This window comes from Brassica oleracea, chromosome C9, assembly GCF_000695525.1.
Source record: "Brassica oleracea var. oleracea cultivar TO1000 chromosome C9, BOL, whole genome shotgun sequence".
In the NCBI taxonomy this organism is placed as follows: Eukaryota; Viridiplantae; Streptophyta; class Magnoliopsida; order Brassicales; family Brassicaceae; genus Brassica; species Brassica oleracea.
Genome location: NC_027756.1, coordinates 33120575 through 33126485, shown reverse-complemented (window position 1 = coordinate 33126485; position 5911 = coordinate 33120575).

Sequence of the window (5911 nt, the reverse complement as noted above, 5' to 3'; positions counted from 1 at the left end):
AAAGGTCTCGAAAAGATAAAAGACCAAGTGAATGACACCCCAGTGTTTAGCAGCTGCTTAACCTCATTATCAAGTAAGTGTTTGTTTGGTTTATTACTGTATATATATGCCCTAACCTGCTCATTTTTCATACTCATTTCAACCTTCTTTAATATTATAACAGAGGATCTACAAAAGAGGAGTTTCAAATCTATGAAAACTAAGGGATGCCATCAAACCAGAAGTTCAAGTAATGTATTGAAAGACATTACTAATATAGCACATCTGAGGAAAAAACAATGCAGTTCATCATCATCTACATTCGATGCGTCAACTCAGTCCTTAGAAGAAGAAGATGGATTTGTCGGAACTGATTTGTTTGGAGGTAGCCAATCTTTTATCAAGTGTACGATTTTTTAATGCTTTTTTTTACTTAAAGATAATATAAGTTTTTGTTTCGCAGAGATCATTGATACAGATAGCCAGCAAGTCTTTGAATGTTCTTCTCTAGAGAATACTGATACAGAAAATGAAGACTCTGATTTAGATGATCCTATGGATTTTGAGCCAGAGGTTGAGCCAAACGATTGAGAGAGTGGCACCTAATTCAGAACACACTGTTGGTGTTGTAAAGGCTTCAAAACCATCTAACCAAAAGTATTATGGTGAAAACGGTATTGTTTCTTTGTGTTTTCTTGTTTAACTCAGACGCAACATACTTATAACTCAGCCGTCAATATCGATGTATCGATTTACGGCTGAGTTCATTAATACACGTCAACGATTTCCTACGTAGTGCTAGTTTTTTGTTTACGTGGCATTAAAAAATAAGTATTCTTGTAAATACGTTTTTTTGTCACAACGCAATAAAAATGCACACTGGGTATTTAAATTTTAAATGACAGTAATAAAAAGAAGTTTTATATGGTTCTGGTAACGTGTCCTAAAATGTGTGTTGTTTAAGTAAACTTCCCATACGAATATTCAAAAGTCTTTCTATATACATTCCAGAATAAATCGCATAGAGAATTCCCCAATACTCTTACAACAAAAACGACAGCTTTTTTATTGGTTGAAGCTTTTTTTTATTGGTTGAAGTGGTTCTTTGTCTTTATGTGTTTATTCTAGTATCCTTGGTTTTGGGAATTCAGACCTAGTTTATTACTATTGTTGTTGGATATATACTCGTATGTGTGTGTGTGTCAAACAAAATATTCAAGGACTTCAAATTCTAATTAACTAGCTTAATTAGAATTCTAATATTCAAGGAATTCAAATTCAAAGAATAAAAACAGAAACAAGCTTAATTAAGTATATTGATTCCTCACTTTTGAAAAGGGTATCATAATTTCTTGGCCTCACAGATACTTATTCTGACTCTTTCAACCTTTGACAAATCGCTTATAAACTGCATTTATGTTTGCATATATAAAGTTATCTGTGAATATTATTGGTCCAAACAAAATCTCAAAGGATAGTAGGTTCCTTTTCTTACAAACAGGCAGAATAATGTAACATATTGACGTTATAGGACATTTTGGTAGTTAAGGTCTTAAATGATTCGTCTGCATATTAGTACATCATATAAGAAATTATTAAATTATACATCATATAGGGTTCAAAGCGGCTGATTTATGAGATATGGGCTGACTTAATAATATAAGTCAGACATTCAACGGCTGATTTACAGAAATCAAGCTTATTTATGAGATAACGGTTGAATTCCGAACAGAAGTTACGTCAGATTTATACATCGGCTTGCTGATTTATCGAAAGTTTGGTTGAGATGTAGTTAAGACACAGCTGAATTATGTTTCTCTGGCTGAGTTCTGATCATCGGCTGGCTGACTTATGGGAGGATTAATGACTGGGTTACATTTAATCAGTTGTAATTGATGGATTAACAGTAAATTCAACATAATTACGGCTGACTTATTAGCGAAAGATTAAGTACTAGAATAACATTCATTTGATGACTGATTTATTTGACGATATAGCTGACTTAATATTTGTCAGCCTTATTACAACTGATTTAGTAGCGAAAGATTAATTATTGAGATAGTATTCACGTTGCGGCTGATCTATGTTGTATTTGATGGCTGGTTTATTTTAAGTTGTGTTATGTGTTCGTCTGATGGCTGACTTATTGATTTTCCATGTCATCAGGTCTGATTTTCCATGTCAGCAGTTCTTATTTGCCATGTCACTATTAAAGCTACAAGAGTCAAATTAGGGTTTATGTTACAGACGCCGTGTCTTGTTCTTAATCTTCTTCATCTATCTTCTTCATTATTATTATGTGAGATCTTATGGATCCGGTAATTAATGTTTCCGGTAACTTGGTTAAGAAAAACATATGTATTCAATGCTGACAGTAGAGGGTGTAGAGTTTTGCATATAGATGAGGAAACAACACAGGACGAACTCGTAAAGTTGGTACTCGATGATTACGGGTTGAATGAGTCGAGCCATCAGATTCAGATGAGCTACATGTTCTCGAATAAAGCTTTGAAAACAATAGCGCACGATACTCTACCAGCTTCATGTTCTAGAATAAAGCTTTGAAAACATTTTCTCGAATAAAGCTTTGAATTACAGCTAATATTGAAATATGTAACGTCGTTAAAAAGTGTCTTCTCGAACAAAATACATTTTCAACTGTCTATTTACACACAATAATTGTTTATCTCGAAATCAGTTTCACCCCTTCTATACCGACGATAGTCTTAGAAACTCACATATTTGGGAGAAAATGGACTGTTTCCCGATTCTTGAAATCCCGAAAGAAATTTAAGCTTTTGTGGTTGAACGTGTGGTCGGTAACTCCTTCAGAGATCTCTATAGCCTTAGAGCATCGTGAAAGTCGATGAAAACATTACTACTGAGTTATTTAAATGACATGGCTAAGTTATGCTTACAAAACATGACTATGCAAAGAAGTAGTAGAATCAAAGTATGTCCATACCAACCCCAGAAACCACCATATTCCTCAAACACCACACCACACCTCACTCATACATCCGTCTCCTTTTCTCTCAGATTCCGTCTTCATTCCTTCAAAATCTTTCTTCAACCGAGCAACGTTAATTCTCAGCTCCGACATGTATTTGTTCATGTCACTTATCAATGACTTCATATCTTCAATCTCTTCCACCAAACACTCATCCGTCCATTTGAATAAGTGTCCGTTTTCACCAATATAACCAGATCTAAATATCACATTTCAGAATACGCCAATTAAGAACCAAAACCAACCTTATTATGTCCTTTTGCACATCAATAGAACAATCTTCCTGGATTTTTAGCGGTTCCAGATGTCAATATTTCAGAGGGTTCACCACACCAACACTGTTTTGGCGTTCCTCTGTCAGCATTTCAACGTCATCTGTAATAGTTTTCTGCAACGAAATCCTATTAATTTCAGAAATAGTAGATATGGGCAAAAATCGAAATCCACTTACCTGAAACGTAGGATGAGGAAGACATTTAAAAAAAAAACAATTTCATAAACATTATGGCTGGCTTATTTGAACTTTGTAAGAAGAAGACATCAAAGAAACAGCGACGTTTAATTTTATTTAAAACATATTAAATAAATAAAATATTATCATATCGATATTCAAAAGGTCTCGGTATTAGCCTAATACTATTAGGTTTCAGCCGTATTTTTCACACGCATAATTATGGTCATGATATTAGGTTTCATATGTATTTTTTCACACGCATAATTATGGTCTTTATATTAGGTTTCAGCCGTATTTTTCACATGCCTATTAAAGGGCACCATAATTAATTCAGTTACAGCTAAGTAAATTTCAAAACTCAAAATATTAAACGTCCCTAATTAATATACTTACGGCTGAGTTTTTTAAACTTTACGGCTGATTTTTTTTTTAACTTTACGAATGACTATGGCTGAGTATTTTTGAAATTTACGGCTGAGTTTTTTAAGTTTACGGCTGGGTTTGTTTAACTTTATGGCTGATTATATCAAATGATACGGCTGAGTTATATTGATTTATACGACTGAGTTAAAAAACTTAAAGGTGAAAATATAAACTTTCACGGCTGCGTTATATATAATTACATCTGAGTAAAAATACAAAATAAACATGTCGAATTACATTCTGAAACCAAAATTATCAGGTCCAAACTCTTCAAACATATCGAGGAGATCAAGCCAAACACTAGTTAGCATCCACTTAGGCTTCTCGCCACCATTCTCCCAAATCCTCTTCAACTCGCGCATTTGACAACGAAACAGCGTTCTGGCCACCGTATCAAAACGTATCCAAACTGTCAAATTATGCCTTCGATCCCAAGTGTTTTATCGCTACAACAAAGAAGATTACAAATATTATTGTTGTTTTATCTATATTAGTGTTGTTGTTATATCTAATATGGATACATATTCGGTCCTTACAGCGAGTATAAGAAACCAGTGTTCCATAAAATGATCGGGAATCAAGCGGTATGTCGGCCACTCATGTACCCATCCTTCTTTCAGAATCTCCGGGATCGCCTGCGAGAGATCATGTAAAAACCTAAACTATGTCGTATTGGTTGTATCAAGCAAGGCATCCAGACCAAGGTTTAGAACGGGGAGGTTTTCCCAATCTGCAGAGCTTAGTATGGCATTGACATTGCTCTCTAACCTTGTTGACCAACCAGGGACAACCAGCATAACTTTTGAGGAGATTAGATTTTTCTATAGAGTATGAGATGGGAGAGAAAAAGCATAAGTGAATGAAAATATATATAGAGAGAAATAGAACGACGAACAGTCGCGAGATTCACTGAACAAAATTCACAAGTTTCAATTCCCGCCCAAAAATATGAGCAATCTCGAGTAACAAATGATGACTGAGTTACGGTAACGACACGGCTAAGTTATGATAAATTATTATTACAGCTGAGTTATTTTAGATTTAGGGTTTACGGTTTTGGATTTAGGTTTTAGTGTTTAAGGTATAGAATTTAGGATTTAGGAGTCACTGGGCAATATTAGAAGTACAAACATTCAGTTGAAAGTACATATATGTTTTACTTTATATGAATTATAGGCTCACAACTTATATCTACATGTAAGGTTCTTAAGTAATTGCAAGACAACATATACCTCAAGATCATGATAGTCTCAACTTTTATATTCAAAAAAGTAGACACATTCAGATGACTTATACTTACTTCATATTGATAAGAAGATCTTAAATAAAACTTTTTAAAGTACTTTCATTACATTTTCCTATTTTAGGGTATATTTGAAGTTTGGCTGAGTTATATTTAACGATACGACTGAGTTATCTAGATGACAAGGCTGGGTTATGTAAACTCTAAGGCTAAATTATCTAAACATTTCCGATTTTAGGGTAATTTTTGAGGTTTGGCTGAGTTATATAAATATGACAAGACTGAGTTATCTAGACGAGAAGACTGAGTTATGATACACATAGCATAAGTGAAAGTCAATTAAAAAAATAAAATACCAGAAGTCAAATACAAAATAAAAGGTTCATTCAAGGTACATCACACAGTTTCAATAAAAACTATATCCTCCTTCATCGAGGATCTCTCCTGCCATCTTCACTAGCAAACCCTGAATATTTTGATCGGATATCCCATCAAAAGTTACACCAAGCGCTAGACACTCGATAAACTTCAATGAATACACCCCACAATCGCCAATTGGGTGTTTTGGAGAATGTATTTGCATGTCCTTCTTCGGAATGCAAACTGCTTGTAGCTATGTTTTCGGATATTGGCAGGAATAACCTCATTCATCATTGCAAGGATCATTTGAGTAAGCAGCTTAAATGAATGTAGAATTTTCTGCTCACTTTCAGGTGTTATATGTCCAATGACTGGATTGTAGCAATCAATCTTCTGCTTCAGCATATCCACGTGAACTCCCCCCCCCCCCCCCCCCCCCCCC